The 17,888-nt window shown below is 45.8% G+C and overlaps 1 protein-coding gene across 1 annotated transcript in view; it reads left to right on the forward strand.

The window, feature by feature from the left end:
- The first annotated feature begins 337 nt into the window (after nt 1–337).
- Nucleotides 338–17,888, forward strand: part of EZH2 (enhancer of zeste 2 polycomb repressive complex 2 subunit) — a 147,876-nt gene continuing 130,325 nt past the window's right edge. The window contains exon 1 of the mRNA XM_075125588.1: nt 338–356. The gene's annotated coding sequence lies outside the window, so the exon portion shown is untranslated. The remainder of the gene's footprint in view (nt 357–17,888) is intronic.

The raw sequence follows: 17,888 nt of genomic DNA on the forward strand, positions 1-17,888 counted from the left end.
AAGAGCTCAAGGGCCAGGCAGGACGGTCCTGCGGGCCATAGTTTGCCCACCTCTATTTTAGGTGCTAAAAGTCCAGCGGTACAGCAGGACTAAGGCAGGCTCCCTGCCTGCCCTGACTCCGAGTGAGTCCTGGAAGTGGCGGGCATGTCCCTGCGGACCCTGGGGGGAGTGGGGTCTCCACGCACTGCCCCCGCCCCGAGCGCAGACTCCACAGTTCCCATTGGCCGGGAACTGCAGCCAGTGGGAGTTGTGGGGGCAGTTCCTACGGGCAGGGGCAGCGCACAGAGACCTCCTGGCCCCCTGCCTAGGAGCCACGGCCAGAGAGATGTGCTAGTCACTTTTGGGAGCCACCTGAGGTAAGCACCACTCGGCGGGAGTCCGCACCCCATCCCTCACCCCAACCCCCTGCCCCAGCTCTTCCTGCACCCAAACTCCCTCCCAGAGCCTGCACCCTGCACCCTTCCTGCACCCACACCCAAACTGCCTCCCAGAGGTCGCACCCCCTCCTGTACCCCAAACCGCTACCCCAGCCTTGTGAAAGTGAATGAGGGTGGGGGAGAGTGAGTGATGGAGGGAGCGGGGATGAAGTGAGCAGGGGGCAGGAAGAATTGAGGTGGGGCCTTGGGGCAAGGGGTGGAGTGGAGGCAGGACTTGGGGCTGAATGGGGGGGCAGTTGGGGGGTCCCCAACATTTTAAAATAAAAATGGGGGTCCTCGGGTTTGAGAACCACTAATATACATCACATCATTGAAAATGCCAAGCATCAAAAGCAAAAGACTAGTCAAGTGAAGCAGTGGGAGTGGAGAAAGAACAAAGAAATCTGTAACTGACTGTGATCAATTAATTATAATTTCCACTGCAATCGGACCAGCCAGAAGGTACAGTGGTCACACTAAGTATATATAGTCCTGAAATTATTATATTTTTCAGCTTATGGTAGTTTTTCAGATAGCCAATTTAGATTATAATATCTTTATATCATTCATTTCAAATGTAATATAATAAATATATTTAAAATGTAAATGCATTTATTTTCATGTGAAGTCCTAGGTTTGAGATAACTGGCTGTGCTGCATTATGGGTAAGTGATATGTAAATTAGCACAGCAAAGTACAAATGTAAGATTGCAAAAGACGGGCTCAAATTCATGCCTTTAGGCTTTTAAATTCAGTGAAGCAACCTAATTTCAATTATAGAGACACTAAAGGGTGTTGCTCCCAGACTGTCTGAAAAATATAGTTTTTTACCTAACAAATGAAAAGTTTAGAATCAATCATATGTGGATTAACACAGCCGAAAGTTTGCACTTCTGCATTCAGGAGACATCCAGGGACATATACATATTGTGCATCTTATAACACAGCAAATTCCTTTGTTTTTACAGAGCAGGAGAAGTGTAGGGGAAGCTTTTCACCAGGAATTGCTTACTGCTGTACAACTGATCAGCATGTGAACTGAGGAGGAGGGGAGAAGGATAATAATGTCTCTGGCTCCGACAGAATTCATCCCCTCTCTGGCTATTGGAAAGCCATTCCTGCCAGGCATAATTTCAATCTCTGGTTAATAAAGTGTTAGTCTGTATTTGCAAAAAGAAAAGGAGGACTTGTGGCACCTTAGAGACTAACCAATTTATTTGAGCATAAGCTTTTGTGAGCTACAGCAGCCGATGAAGCGAGCTGTAGCTCACGAAAGCTTATGCTCAAATAAATTGGTTAGTCTCTAAGGTGCCACAAGTACTCCTTTTCTTTTTGGTTAATAAAGATGCTTCGAAGCAGCACTTTTAAAATTATTTATTGTGCTACTGGAGTGAGCCAAATTGCGTCAAAAATAATATTTAGAGAGCTCTTTTAAGGGAGGACACCCCCAAGTCTATTGCCTAAGGGACATGATAACAGTTTTCAAGTACATAAAAGGTTGGTACGAGGAGGAGGGAGAAAATTTATTCTTTTTAACCTCTGAGGATAGGGCAAGAAGCAATGGGCTTAAATTGCAGCAAGGGCGGTTTAGGTTGAACATTAGGAAAAACTTCCTAACTCTCAGGTTATAATTGCCTAGGGAGGTTGTAGAATCGCTGTTATGGCAGATTTTTAAGAGGAGACAAACACCTGCTAGGAATGGTCTAGATAATATTTAGGGTATGTCTATACTGGCACTCCGTCAGCAAAACTTTTGTCATTCGGGGTGTTAAAAAATCACACACACCCTAAACAACAAAAGTTTTGCCAATGAAAAGCACTGGTGTGAACAGCTTTTTGTCAGCTGGAGCGCTCTCCTGCCGACAAAGCTGGTGCCGCTCGTGGGGGGGTGGAAATTTTCTGTCGGCAGGAGGGAGCGGCACGGCTGTAGCAGCACAGCCATGTCGCTAAAAGCCTCATAGTGTAGCCATCGCCTTAGTCCTGCCTTGACTGCAGGGGACTGGACTAGATGACCTCTCAAGGTCCCTTCCAGTCTTACGATTCTATGTTTAGTCCCTCAGCCGTTGGACGTTACTCAGTTTGAACCCTCTTGCTGCGATGCAAATCCTTCTATTTGTCATTCTCCCAGTGCTTCCAGAAAACACCACTCTGGCAGTTAGGTGAATTTTGACAGGATCTGCTAAATCCCAAACAATCTTCATTCTTTCTTATATGGAACTTTATTTTAGTTGCAAGCTCAAATCAAAACAAAGCCGTTTGGTTTTACGCAAACCTATTTATTTTTTTTAAAAAGAGCCAGGTTCTAATCTCAGTTACATCAGAGAATCTCCACAGAATTCAGTGGAGTTATTTTGGATTTACAACAGTGTAACTGAGATCAGAATTTAACCCAAAAATATTTGAAATATTTCTTTAAGCTTCTTACAAGACACTCTGCCCCTTGGACTCCTCATCTCTTCTTTGTGCTGGAATAGGTTCATATCATATAGGCTCATATAAACCTGCCTTTTTCACTTGAAAAGAAAACAAACAAAAATATGTTTGAGAGGAAAAAGCTGTGCAGCTTGTGTATAGGCTCATCTAGCTAAATCCCTCTCCCTTTCAGATGCTTGTTTCAGGACTCAGTCCTTGAAAGATGCCAAGTGCCCCCAACTCTCCTCAAAGTCAGCTGGGATTGAGAGTTCTCAGCATCTTGCAAGGTTGGACCCTCAATCAGTAGACTTTAGAGCAACACCCCGTCCTCAAAGCAAAATGCTCCCACAGTCCAATTTTCCTCTTTCACTCATCCAGTCCCTGACCCATTCATCCCAAAATTGTTCCCCGTTTTCTCACCTACTTCACTACATCCCCACCCACCTTTGTTCATTGTCATTAATCCTTAATACTATCTGCCTACCTTAGATTGCAAACATTTTAGGGAGGAGACATTGTCCTCTTATGTGGCAGGAGCCAATTTCAGCCCTGAAGAAAGCAAATTTGACCTCAATGGGTTGTATTTGTATCTAATATTTCCAAGGTCTGTGGTGTGCCTGATGGGTGTAAAACCTATGGTGCTATACCTATGGTGCTAGCCCAAATAAGTACATTCACAAATTAAGTTCTTGTACTATCAAGCCAAATAGGCTCAGAACTAAAACTGGCTGAAAAATTTCCAGTGGAACAATCTTCCATCAGAAAATGCCATTGCCTTAAAATCCAAACTGTCTGTGGGACAGTGTTGATTTCAACAAATTTTTCTTTTGAGAAAGAACATTGAAATGCAGTTTCAAATCTTTCAACCGTATCAGAATAAAACATTTTGATTTTTTATTTGAAATTAATTCATATTGTGAGGTTTATTTTATTTTATGTTATATGGTCAATTATATTATTTAAAATAAAAATGGAACAAAACATTTGTATTTGATTAAATTGAATGTTTCAATGGACCTAAAACAATCTTTCCCCAAAAATTTCATTTAACGGAAAATTTCAAAATCAGAACAAAACAAATGTCGAAATTGCAGAATTTCCACTTCCTGCACAGCTCTACTTAGAAATAGTCTCGCTCCCTGCCTCCACTCTTGGTACCTGTAAATTCCTTTAAAGAGCTCGTAACGGGAGCCTTCCTTCTCTTTCTTCCACCCTATAACCTCAACTTTCTATCCAATCCAGTCCTGAAACTGCCAGTTCTTCTATCCACCATCTTTCTGCTGAGCTAGGCCATTCCAGTTAGTGGTAACACAATGTTTTTTTGCTTGGAGGAAGAGGCAACCCAAAAAGCAAATTAGATTCAGGGTGGCCTTGATCTAGAAAACTATTAGGCTTTGTGGAAGGTGACTATGCTGTTTCCCTAGGGGAGCAAGTCTGCTGCCTTCATGTGACACCCCCCATGAGGAACGAAAAGCAAACCAAAAATACACAAAATGCAAAATCAGAGCTAAAGGATCTCTTTATCTAGTTCTGATACTTATGCTAGATCAGTGTTACTTTGTAGACTGCTTAGCTTTTACATGATCATTTGTGCTTTATGAGCCAGCATTTTCATGGTCTAAAACAAGAGAGCTATTCAGCACTGATAACTTAAGATCACAACTCTTCAGTGTCTGAAGCTGTTTGGAAAAGAGGGGAAAATAAGCTACTGTACCAAGGGATTCCATTTTGAATGGTTATTTTATTGTATTTTATTTGGCCTCTATTTTGGGTTCTGCTCAGTGTGTTCTATTGCTCGTCAATGAGCCTCCCACGAATACCATTGCATCATTGATTCTGTAGGCTTCTCTTTCCTTCCCCAGGGCCTATTAATAAGCATCTCTGAGTACCAGACATTTGTCCAGTGTTTTCTATAGTGATGGACTCAAGCCATGAATATCAGATTTTGAATTCAAACAGTCCCAGTTCAGTGATGTTCAGATGTAGGGGTTTGACAATGGCTGAACAGTTGCTGTTCTGTGGTTGCTGCCTATTACGCTAGTCATGTGTGTTCCACTACTGTCCTGTCCTCCCCTAGTTAGCTTGTTTTACCCACCTGTTGTCTTGTTACTAAACTGTAAACTGTGTACAGCAGGGACAGCAGTTTTTGGGGGGTGAGTGGTTTTAGCCTGGATTCTCAAAGGGATTTAGGTTGAGCATTGCAGCACTTAATTTTTAGGTGCCTAGAAAAATCACAGCAACAACATTGTGCTTTCCAAAAGCAGCATGCTAGGTGGGGAACTGCTTAAGCTAGCCAGTGGGAGACAATCAGGGGCGTGCCTTAACCACTGACCTATGGAATATTTTGATGGGGTGGAGGGATCTCCTAGTGAAGTTGTTCCACTTTAATTAAATGAATAATTAAATATTAATTGGGCTAGCAAAAGTCTGAATGACCTTATAGCCCAGTGTTTAGGGCACTGCACCTGTGAGAAGGCAAATCGTGGTTCAAATCCCTCCTCTGCCTGCGGAGGAGGGGAACCTGAACTGGGGGTGTCCCACATCCCAGGTGACTCCCCTAACCAGTCAGGTTATAAGAGTGGTTCCTCCACACCACCCTCTGGCTGTTTTGTATGAACTCACCTGAAGGGACTTGTCACACTGCCTGGTATGGGACAAAGCTACGTGTGCCAATCTCAGGTCAGACTGCCAGAATACAGAGCATGTATACCCCAGACTGGTGGTATACTCTACCACAAGATGTCACCAAGCCAGGAACACATTGTGCTTCCAAAATACTATACTAGTTATTGTGAAGCCACTGACAGTCCCCTTCAGGCCCTCTAGCCCCTCATGCACCACTCAGACAAACCAGATTTCTGTGATAAATGATTATTAAAACCAGAAATCACATATATTAGGTTCTTCCAGCTCCAGAGAGCCAGCCACTGACCCCAGGTCAGAGTATACTTCAGATTGTACCTCAAAAGCCAGTCCTTTAGTAAACTGAAAACTAAAGGTTTATTAATATAAAAAAGAGAAGAGAGTTATTAAAATGAATCCTGTACATCAGTGGTTCTCAAGCAGGGATACACATACCCCAGGGGAACGCAGAAGTCTTCCAGGGGGTACATCAATTCATCTAGATATTTGCTTAGTTTTACAACACTAAAAGCACTAGTGAAGTCAGTACAAACTAAATTTTCATACAGGCAATGACTTGTTTATACTGCTTTATATACAGTACTATACACTGAACTGTAAGTACAATAGTTATATTTCAATTGATTTATTTTATACTGATATGTTAAAAATGAGAAAGTAAGCAATTTTTCAGTACTAGTGTACTGTGACACTTTTGTATTTTTATGTCTGATTCTGTAAGCAAGTAGTTTTAAAATGAGGTGAAATTTGGGGGTACATGACAAATCAGACTCCTGAAAGGGGTACAGTAGTCTGGAAAGGTTGAGAACCGCTGCTATACGCTACTGTTGATTTCAGAGTCTGTAGATCAGGGTGACAGCAGTGATGTTAAATTTGCTAGCTTGCAATAAGTCTCCCTGCTCATCCCAAATATTGGGGTCCTTGGTCCATTGTTCAAAGCACAGAGTTAGAGTGGAAGATGTATATCATCTAGCCCAGCAGCATTTTCAAGGAAAATGTAATGCAGCCTGAGGCTTTATTATCTGTTCCACAGAGCCTAATCTGAGGTGGATATACCCTTTGAAGATAATGGAAATAGATCCTAAAAGTATTTGATTTCTGCAAGCCCAATTTAAGGTTAAAATTGGCTTCTGTTATAACCCCATTCTTGCAAACCATTACTCACCTGAGTGGCCCCATTCACTTCAAACAATATTAACTCTCTCTGACACTACCCACATACTGTATATTTAGGTTTGCATTTAACGATCTTAGTAGTAATCAAAATATTTGATGGGCATTGTGGGTAAGCTAATGTTGCTGTGGAGACCTTTTCATTTCCTGGATTTTATCAGTAAAATTATTGTTGCTTTCACACAGTTACTTGCATTTAATGACTACAGACTCTGCACCAGGAAAAAGGTGGGAGAGATTCTATAATCTATCCCCAGTTGTTTTCTACATAAACCCCATCAAGTAATTTTTATTTCTTCTTCGAGCAATTGTTCATGTCCATTCCAAGCAGATGTGTGCGTGCCGCGTGCACGCCAGCCGGAAGATTTTTCCCCCTAGCAGCGTCCGTAGGGTCGGCCTGGGCACCCCCCGGAGTGGCGCCTTCATGGCACCCAATATAGGGCCCTGCTCAGCCCCCACCCCCTCAGTTCCTTCTTACCTCCTGTGATGGCTAGCTGGAACTTTGCTCGCTCTTACAGCAAGTGCCTTAGCAGAGTCTTTTGTTCCTAGAGCACATAGTTCAATAGTTGTTCTCTATAGTTATACTTTTTTCATATAGTTAGTAGTGGTTTGTTAGATAGTTCATTTTCCCCTTTGGAGGTATGCCTGGGTCTCCGGGGTTTAAACTCTGTGAGTCCTGTGGAAAGTTTATGCCCAAGAGTGATCCTCACTCGTCTTGCTTGCGGTGCCTCGGTGAGACTCACCAAAAAGACAAGTGCCGCATTTGCAAGGGTTTCTGCCCATAAAACTCCTGCTCATGCAGGCAGCACTGAGACCACAATCCGACCCGGGACTCAAAGACCCAGGACCCAACGACCCGGCACCGATCACGTCCTTTTTGGTGCGCAGCGCTCCGGTGCCAACGGCGTGCAAAACAAGCCCGGCTAAAGACTCTAAAGCCCACCGGCACCGCCACAGCTCGGGCCATAGGGCGTCGGCCTCAGTTTGGCACCGCTCTCCATCTCTGGTGCCAATAAAGAAGAAGAGGCCGGTGAGGGACCAATCACCCCCCTTGAAACCTAAGGGGCCGGCGGCGTCCGCGAGTGGCTCGGGACACACCGCCTCCGCCTTGCTTCCACCCAGGGTTTCGTTGACTCCTGCCCCGGCCGGGATACCAGTCGAGTTCGAACCCTCCTCGGTCCCCAGACCATCTGGTGGACATACAACCACCATCGACTCCGGAGGCATTCGAGGCATTAATGGACCTGGTGCGCCTCCCGGTGCCATCTTCCCCCCAAAGGAGGGACAAATCTCCAGTGACCACACGCCTCCTGTTCCACCCCAGGGGTAAGCCAACCATGATGGCCCATCGGTCTCCATCTCTGGCACCACCTGCGCGGACGCAGGAAGCGCACCGCTCCCCGAAGTCGAGTCATCGTTCGTTGGCGACCCAGGGGACTGCTCCTCCGTGGTCTTCTTATTCGGAGACCTCGGAGTCGGAGGTGGACTCAGCTCAATCTAGCAGATCGCAGAGCAGAAGGTCCAGGTCCCGGCACAGTCACCAACCATCCCTGGCACCATGGCTGCAATAGTGGCAACCACCTGCTCAGTGGCCCTTCTGGACACCCTGGGCGTACCATCAGAACCAGGGTCGAGTCCACGGCCCATGCTCCAGAACGGTGTCGGTGTCTTTGGCATCATTCGTGCCACAGTCAGCGCCGGCACCTCTAATGACGGCGCCGCCCTCGGGGGGAGTGGCCCCGCTGACTCACATGGTTTCGGCACCGATACCTCAGCCAGCTTCGGCACCAGCTCTCCAGGTGACGGTACCGGTGGAAGCCTCAGCTCCGTCCCTACCGACCCCGGCGGTCTCGATCCCACTGGATTTGTCTGCACTGGCTGCGGTGCTGAGTTCTTCATTGATACCAGCTCCAAAGCCCAAGTACCGTGTGCCAAGGGACCCCAGGGGGGCTGAGGGCAGTGAACTGGGCCCACCTCCTGTTCTCTCTTTCTCGTCCTCACCCGATGAAGTGGTCACGGGGACTTTGATGGCCCCAGCTTTGGAGGATAACCGGGTTCTTCAACAGCTTTTGAGGTGGGCCGCCCAAAGCCTGGGGATTCAGGCGGAGGAGGTGGAAGAGGATATAGACCCTGTCATAGACATTCTGGCTCCCTCTGACCCATCCAGGGTTGCACTGCTACTTATCAAGTCGATAACCGAAACATCTAAGAACTGGTGGCAAACCCCTGCTTCTCTGGCACCTACGGCCAAGAAATCTGAGTGCTGCTACTTTGTTCCCTCTAGAGGGTATGAACATCTTTAACCCACCCTCCTCCGGACCCTTTGGTGGTTGACGCGGCCAATCAGAGAGAACGTCAAGGGTTTCAAAGATCCACCTCTAAAAACAGGGATGCCAAGAAACTGGACCTGTTTGGCCGAAAGGTCTACTCGACAGGAGGCCTGCAACTTCGTATAGCCAACCAGCAGGCCATAGTAAGCCGCTACGGGCATAACACCTGCTCGTCGAAAGCTAAGTTTACAGAACTTCTGCCCCAGGAAGCTCCGGGGAAGTTCTCAGCACTCATGGAGGAGGGGAAATTGGTCTCCCGAGTGTCTTTGCAAGTGGCCTTGGGTGCTGCGAATGCAACCTCCCGCACTTCGGCCACATGTGTGGTTATGAGGAGAGGCTCCTGGCTACAGGTCTCTGGTCTTCCCCACGAGGCCCAGCAGACCATTCAAGACCTTCCCTTTGATGGTGTAGCTCTCTTCTCCGAGAAGACGGATAAGAGACTTCACGGCTTGAAAGACTTGAGGACTACCCTTCGTTCGCTGGGGCTTCACACGCCTGCTACCCAGCGCAGACATTTTAGGCCTCAACCTGCCCCTCGTCCTTACCAACCCCAAAACCGCCAGGACGCTTCGCGTAGGCAGAACAGGAGCATTCGGAGGAGGCAACGCCCTCCCTCTGGACAAAGCTCTGGCCAGCCCAGGGCCCCACCGGGCTCTAGACCACCCTTTTGAGGGTACGGTCGAGGACTGCTTGCCAGTACGACCCTTGGATCCTTCCCATCTTACTTTCTCATCCCATCTATCCCCTTTCTACCATGCCTGGTCTCAAATTACTTCAGACCGATGGGTGCTCTGCATAGTAGAGAGGGGATATTCCATCCAATTCTGTACCCTCCTGACCCCGCAACCCCCTTCCCCATCCCTCTTCAGGGACCCCTCTCACAAGCAACTTCTAATTCAAGAGGTGCAGTCCCTCCTCTTGGTAGGGGCAGTGGAGGAGGTTCCTCAGGACCTAAGAGGCAAGGGTTTCTACTCCCAGTATTTCCTAATACCGAAGGCCAAGGGGGGCCTCAGACCCATACTGGACCTGCAACAGCTCAACAAGAATGGAAAGAAACTCAAGTTTCTCATGGTCTCACTAACCTCCATTATCCCCTCACTGGATCCAGGAGACTGGTATGCCACCTTCAACTTCAAAGATGCGTATTTTCATATCGCAATAGTCACACATCACAGACGCTACCTCAGCTTCGTGGTGAACAGAGGCCACTACCAGTTTGCCATCCTCCCATTCGGACTGTCGACTGCCCCCCAAGTATTCACAAAATGCATGTCAGTCATCGCAGCGTTCCTGTGCAAGCACCAGATACAGGTTTTTCCATACCTCGACGACTGGCTGATCAAAGGTTGCTCAAGAGCCCAGGTGGAGGCTCAGGTCGAGTTTATAAGGAGGATCTTCCTTGACTTAGGTCTCCTCCTGAACGAGAAAAAATCTACTCTGTCCCCACTGCAGAGGATAGAGTTCATAGGCGTGGTCCTGAACTCTACTCAACCCAGGGCGTACCTCCCAGAGGCCAGGTTTCTCTCACTTCGGGACATCATACAGAGCCTCAGATGGTTCCCCACGACATCGGCAAGAAACTGTCTAAAGCGTCTGGGACACATGGCCTTCTGCACATACGTGGTGCAGCTTGCCAGGCTCAGGCTGCGCCCACTCCAGTCTTGGCTGGCGTCGGTGTACCAACCAGCCTGAGATTCGTTGGACAGGATCATAACCCTGCCCCGCCTGGTGCTGGATTCCCTCCTATGGTGGCTCGACACTCGAATGGTTTGCACAGGGGTGCCTTTGCCAGCCCTCAGCCTTCGCTCACCTTGGTGTCAGACGCCTCGGATCTGGGTTGGGGGTCTCACCTAGGGGACCTCAAGACCCAAGGCCTCTGGTCTCCGGTGGACCTCACTCTTTACATCAATGTCAAAGAGCTGAGGGCAGTGCGTCTGGCATGCTACGCTTTCAAAATGCACATAATGGGCAGATGTGTTTCAATCCTCACGGACAACACCTTGGCGATGTTTTATATCAACAAACAGAAGGGTGCACGCTCCTCTCCCCTGTGCTAAAAAGCCCTTGTGCTGTGGGACTTCTGCATAGAGCACTCGATCCAACTGCTGGCTTCACCCTCCCAGGGGTGCAAAACACTCTGGTGGACAGCCTCAGACGGACCTTCAATGGCCACGATCCCTTCGGCCAGACGTGGTGAACTCAATCTTCCGGTTCTGGGGCTCTCCCCAGATAGACCTGTTCGCCACTCCGGGCAACAGGAAATGTCAAACATTTTGTTCTCTCGGGAGCCACGGCTCGGGGTCCATCGGGGATGCCTTCCTTCTCTCTTGGGAGGGCCGCCTGCTATATGCTTTCCCACCCATTCCACTAGTCCAGAGGGTGCTCCTCAAGATCTGCGGGGACCAGGCCCGAGTTATACTAATAGCATCGGCGTGGCCGCGTCAGCACTGGTTCACCTCGCTCCTGGAAATGTCCATAGCGGCCCCATTCACCTTGCCGCTGGTCCCTGACCTGATCACGCAGGACCAGGGCCGACTCCGGCACCCAAATCTGGAATCGCTCCACCTTACAGCCTGGATGCTCCATGGCTAAGTGCCACAGAGCTGTCTTGTTCGGACCAGGTCAGACAAGTCCTCCTGGGTAGTAGAAAGCCCTCCATCAGGGCTATTTACCTGGCCAAATGGAAAAGGTTCTCCATCTGGGTGAAGCAACGTAGTCAGTCGCCACGCCTCACCTCCATATCATTTATACTGGACTACCTCCTTCACCTAAAACATCAAGATTTGTCCCGGTCATCAATAAGGGTCCACTTGGCTGCTATCTCCACCTTCCATCCAGACTCAGATGGTCTCTCGGTCTTTGCAAACCCTATAGTCAGTCATTTGCTCAAGGATTTGGACAGGTTCTTCCCACACACGCATCAGCCTGTTCCTGCCTGGGACCTCAATTTAGTCCTCTCCAGGCTTACAGGCCCGCCATTTGAACCTCTGGCCACCTGCTCCCTGTTATATCTTTCGTTCAAGGTCACGTTCCTCGTGGCAATTACCTCGGCTTGACAAGTTTTGGAGCTCAGAGCCCTCAAGTCTGAGCCTCCTTACACAGTTTTTCATAAGGATAAGGTCCAACTCAGGCCTCATCCGCCTTTCTTCCGAAGGTCATCTCCCATTTTCACATGACCCAGGACATCTTCCTCCCAGGGTTTTATCCCAAGCCACACTCCTCCGATAGGGAGCGCAGGCTGCACTCACTGGACGTGCGTAGGGCCTTAACCTTCTACATAGAACTAAGTCATTCCGGAAGTCCATCCAACTCTTTGTAGCCGTGGTGGACAGAATGAAGGGCCTCCCGGTATCCTCTCAACGCATATCGTCACCGATCACGTCCTGCATTAGGGAATGCTACACCCTGGCAAAGGAGCCCACTCCGCAGATCACCGCCCACTCTACCAGGGCCCAGGCCTCCTCTGCTGCATTCCTGGCGCAAGTCCCTATTCAGGAAATTTGCAGGGCAGCCACGTGGTCCTCGATACATACATTTACTATGCATTATGTAATTACACAACTGTCCAGGGACGATGTGGCTTTTGGGTGAGCCGTGCTCCTTTCTGTGGATATCTCTGACTCCACCTCCTGAGCTCTAGCTTGTGAACCACCTGCTTGGAATGGACATGAACAATCCCTCAAAGAAGAAAAAATGGTTACTCACTTTCTCGTAACTGTTGTTCTTCAAGATGTGTTGTTCATGTCCATTCCAGTATCCACCCTCCTACCCCTCTGTCGGAATAGTCTGCAAGAAGGAACTGAGGGGGCGGGGCCCTATATTGGGTGACATGAAGGCGCCACTCTAGGGGGCACCCAGGCCGACCCTACGGACGGTGCTAGGGGGAAAAATCTTCCACCTGGCGTGCACGTGGCACGCACACACCTGCTTGGAATGGACATGAACAACACATCTCGAAGAACAAAGTTACAAGAAAGTGAGTAACTGTTTTTTCAGTATTAGAGGCATTCAATGGCAGTAACCAATGACAACAGTGGACTCACTTCTTAACTTCAATGTTACGCTTCCAAAAATGGAGTGTGGAGTGTGTAGCACAGCTCACCTTTGGTGGTCAAATCAAAATTCTGCCAATGTAAAGATTAAAGGGCCAAGTCTCTTTCCACAGCGTTAGGCTAGAAAAAAGGTAAATTAAAAACCCAAACCATTATTTGAGAGAATTAATGTCTCCCTGGGAATAATATCTCCTCAGTGGTTGTCAGTCCTACTAAACAGTAATGTAATTCATATTTTGGAAGGTACTTTTGTTCACTAAGGCTCCCATTCAAAGATTTGAGAAGTAAAATTTACTGAACATTTGTTAATCTAGTTAAAGAAAATACAGCAGGCCTGGAGCCAATCAGTGACCATTCCAAATGAGCTCATCTCTCAGTTAGATTCCAGTGGGTGGAGAGAAGGGCATGAGGTCAGTATCTATTTTCTCCCCTACCTTATATTTCCTAATATCAACACACGGGTTATTTTTGTTAGGGTTGTTTCTAAAATGTCCTGGGCATATGTATTACAAGGAGCCTCAATCACTGCCAAAAGACAGCATTAAAACACAATGTGTGGCAACTGCTTTTAAAATTAAAATTTCTTCCTTATGGATAAGCTTCCAATTAAGAAATCACATACCAGCATATGTCAGGATGGGACTCGCTTTCTGTAAAATGGCTGGGCTTTTTTTCCCACCACAGCTCCTTGGCAAAACCTCTCATTCATAGACTGACTCAAGAGCTGCCCTCTGAAGACATAAAGGGTCTAAGTTTATATTACCCATAGTGTGTTTTCTATGCTGCTTGTGCTTTCTTCCTATGAACTTTAATCCCATTAATTTTTACTTGTCTAGCCCATTATGCAGTTAAGTGCAGAAGACGGTAGTACAAGCAGCCGAACAGCTGCATTAATAAATGGACTCAGACCTAAGCCCAGATTTTGCTGCATGTCTGAACATGAGGTCATGAATAGCAGCATTTTCTAGAGACTGAAGGTTGATCAGGTGTGGTCTCATGGCATGGTGAGGTGGAGAGTCTCTTTGGTTTTTCATTTGAGGGAAAGTCTATACATTGGTATTTGTGTAATTGGAAATTTGAATAGAAATATTGTATTATTACCTTTTAGACTTTAAATGATGAGTTTAAGGTTTACAAAGGTGTGGCTAACTAATTTTTTTTAAAAAAAGGTCCCACACCACCTCCCTTTGTGATTTAAAGGAAGAGTATGCACATAGTTTATCTGAGAGGCTGAGGCATCTGTATAGTACAATTTACTGAGATTAGAGAATCTAGCCAGCTGCACTGCCCAAAGCAACAGACCATGATGTGAATATTTAAATACTTTTGAGTTTCCATTTTCTTAGTATTAGCATATAATCACAAACTAAAGTCAGTTTATTTTTTCTTCCTATCCAGCCAACCTTAGGATATATTTTTCTGAAAAATTAAATTCTAACAACAAAACAAGAAAACTCTCTTTCTATATATCTTGTCCTGACAGCTATGACTGCTTGCATTTACAAAACTTTGATTTCAGCAGAAATAGCATGAAAGAGCCTAACAATAAATCTACCACTATCTCCCTCCCCACTGCATCTTTCTAATTTGACATGTTCTTGCAGAACTAAGTTAGTGTTAACTTTCCCTAATTTATGAGCTGTCATTATATGTTTTTCTTTGACATTTTTCATTCCCTTTTTTTCATCCCTTCTTTTTCATTCACACAATGGACATCTTTAAGACTGCTCGTAATACACAAAGCTAATGCTTCTCTAACTATAATACATTAGAAATATTTTTTCCCATCTTCCAAAATATATAGACAGAGCCTAATGAATGAAGTGCATTATATACACCACGGCACTGGGGATTTGCAACAGCTAGGCAAAGCAAGGAATGTACTAATTTCCTTTTTTAAATGAAATCCAATTTGCTGTCTCATTTTGGAACCTATGGATGATTACACATTAATACAGCTGTGCCGTGTATCAGCGCTTGTATATCAGTTCAGTTTGCCATCGTGAACATCTATTTTGATCTGTTCGTGACAGGTCTCTGATCAGGGAGTAGAATTTCATCATGGTGAGGCCAAGGTTCTGAATATAAAAATATATATGAAGGCCATGAGTGTTAGCAGGAACATAACCTAAAAATACATCTCTTCTGATTAATAATGATTTAGGGCCACTCCTGAGAGGTGCTGAACATGTCCTATTGATTCGAATGGGTATTACATGTGCTTTGTAACACCAGGACTTGACTTTTAGTTTGTCTTTTTTTTTTTTTTTAAATTACATACTCTGAGCAAGTGACTGAGGCTTTGTCCACACACTACAACTTTTAAAAAAAAAGGAGTACTTGTGGCACCTTAGAGACTAACCAATTTATTTGAGCATGAGCTTTCGTGAGAAGTGAGCTGTAGCTCACGAAAGCTCATGCTCAAATAAATTGGTTCGTCTCTAAGGTGCCACAAGTACTCCTTTTCTTTTTGCGAATACAGACTAACACGGCTGTTACTCTGAAACCTACAACTTTTAAGTAAGTTACTGCACAGTGGGTTTAAGTCCACAGAACAGTATGAAATCATATCAACTGATACCTATCAGTACATGATTAATTAAAATTACTGAACACACGTTTTAAGTTGTGCAGATGCCATGGTTTTCTGTATCGGGGCCTTCTCACGTTTCACCCATGCCAGTGGACTAGGCTCGCCTATGGCTATCTTCCTGTCATTTTTTTTTTTTGGCACACTATATCTGTGTGCTTCCGGTTGGAGCCATTGTGGTCACTTCTGCTCCTTCACAGCTCTTTGCAAAAGTTGTAGTATTGGATAGGACCTATGGCTGAGATTTAGAAATGTATTTATGTATTGGTTTCAGTGGGAGTTCATGTACTTAGTGAAAAATGTAGTCTCAGTCAGAAGGCTTTTTCTTTATTTTTATGTAATAAAAAAAAGTAAGATACATATTTGTCATTGTTTTAGTATAGCAAATATTCAAGCATTCAAAAAAATTCCAAGATCCAGAAATATAAAAGTATAGATCTTAACAGGAAAGTGCTGTGTAACAGAAAGACTGTTCATGAAACTAAAGTTGAAGTCTTCTTGGATAATGCCCTCTGCATTCCCCCACAAAGATATCCAGGTTAAGTTTGAAAACACTTTCATAGGACAGGGAAAAAAAAATAATTTCTTTCATGGGTCATGCTTATCTTTTGGTGAGAGAAAATTCTTTTCAAACACGAAAAGGAATTCTCACAAGCTGCGGCTGATGCTCCAAACAATAACACCAAAATATGTGGGAAAGCCTCCTTTAATTCCTTGGCAGCACCTGGAACTTCTTCAAGTTCTTTGCAATTCCTCTTATCTTTCAGGTTTCAGAGTAGCAGCCATGTTAGTCTGTATTTGCAAAAAGAAAAGGAGGACTTGTGGCACCTTAGAGACTAAAAAATTTATTTGAGCATAAGCTTTCGTGAGCTATAGCTCACTTCATCGGATGCATTCAGTGGAAAATACAGTGGGGAGATTTATATGCATAGAGAACATGAAACAATGGGTGTTACCATACACACTGTAACCAGAGTGATCACTTAAGGTGAGCTATTACCAGCAGGAGAGCCGGGAGGGGGGCATAAACATGGGGAAATAGTTGTACTTTGTGTCATGACCCATCCACTCCCAGTCTTTATTCAAGCCTAAGTTAATTGTATCCAGTTTGCAAATTAATTCCAATTCAACAGTCTCTTTGGAGTCTGTCTTTGAAGTTTTTTTGTTGAAGTATTGCCACTTTTAGGTCTGTAATCGAGTGACCAGAGAGATTGACGTGTTCTCCAACTGGTTTTTGAATGTTATAATTCTTGACGTCTGATTTGTGTCCATTTATTCTTTTACGTAGAGACTGTCCAGTTTGACCAATGTACATGGCAGAGGGGCATTGCTGGCACATGATGGCATATATCACACTGGTAGATGTGCAGATGAACGAGCCTCTGATAGTGTGGCTGATGTGATTAGGCCCTATGATGGTGTCCCCTGAATAGATATGTGGACACAGTTGGCAACGGGCTTTGTTGCAAGGATAGGTTCCTGGGTTAGTGGTTCTGTTATGTGGTGTGTGGTTGCTGGTGAGTATTTGCTTCAGGTTGGGGGGTAGTCTGTAAGCAAGGACTGGCCTGTCTCCCAAGATCTGTGAGAGTGATGGGTCGTCCTTCAGGATAGGTTGTAGATCCTTGATGATGCGTTGGAGAGGTTTTAGTTGGGGGCTGAAGGTGACGGCTAGTGGCGTTCTGTTATTTTCTTTGTTGGGCCTGTCCTGTAGTAAGTGACTTCTGGGTACTTTTCTGGCTCTGTCAATCTGTTTCTTCAGTTCAGCAGGTGGGTATTGTAGTTGTAAGAATGCTTGATAGAGATCTTGTAGGTGTTTGTCTCTGTGTGAGGGTTTGGAGCAAATGCGGTTGTATCATAGAGTTTGGCTGTAGACAATGGTTCGTGTGATGAAAGCTGGAGGCATGTAGGTAGGAATAGCGGTCAGTAGGTTTCCAGTATAGGGTGGTATTTATGTGACCATCAGTTATTAGCACCGTAGTGTCCAGGAAGTGGATCTCTTGTGTGGGCTGGTCCAGGCTGAGGTTGATGGTGGGATGGAAATTGTTGAAATCATGGTGGAATTCCTCAAGGGCTTCTTTTCCATGGGTCCAGATGATGAAGTTATCATCAATGTAGCGCAAGTAGAGTAGGGGCATTAGGGGACGAGAGCTGAGGAAGCGTTGTTCTAAGTCAGCCATAAAAATGTTGGTATACTGTGTGGCCATGCGGGTACCCATAGCAGTGCCGCTGATTTGAAGGTATACATTGTCCCCAAATGTGAAATAGTTATGGG

The sequence above is a fragment of the Caretta caretta genome, chromosome 2 (assembly GCF_965140235.1).
Source record: "Caretta caretta isolate rCarCar2 chromosome 2, rCarCar1.hap1, whole genome shotgun sequence".
In the NCBI taxonomy this organism is placed as follows: Eukaryota; Metazoa; Chordata; order Testudines; family Cheloniidae; genus Caretta; species Caretta caretta.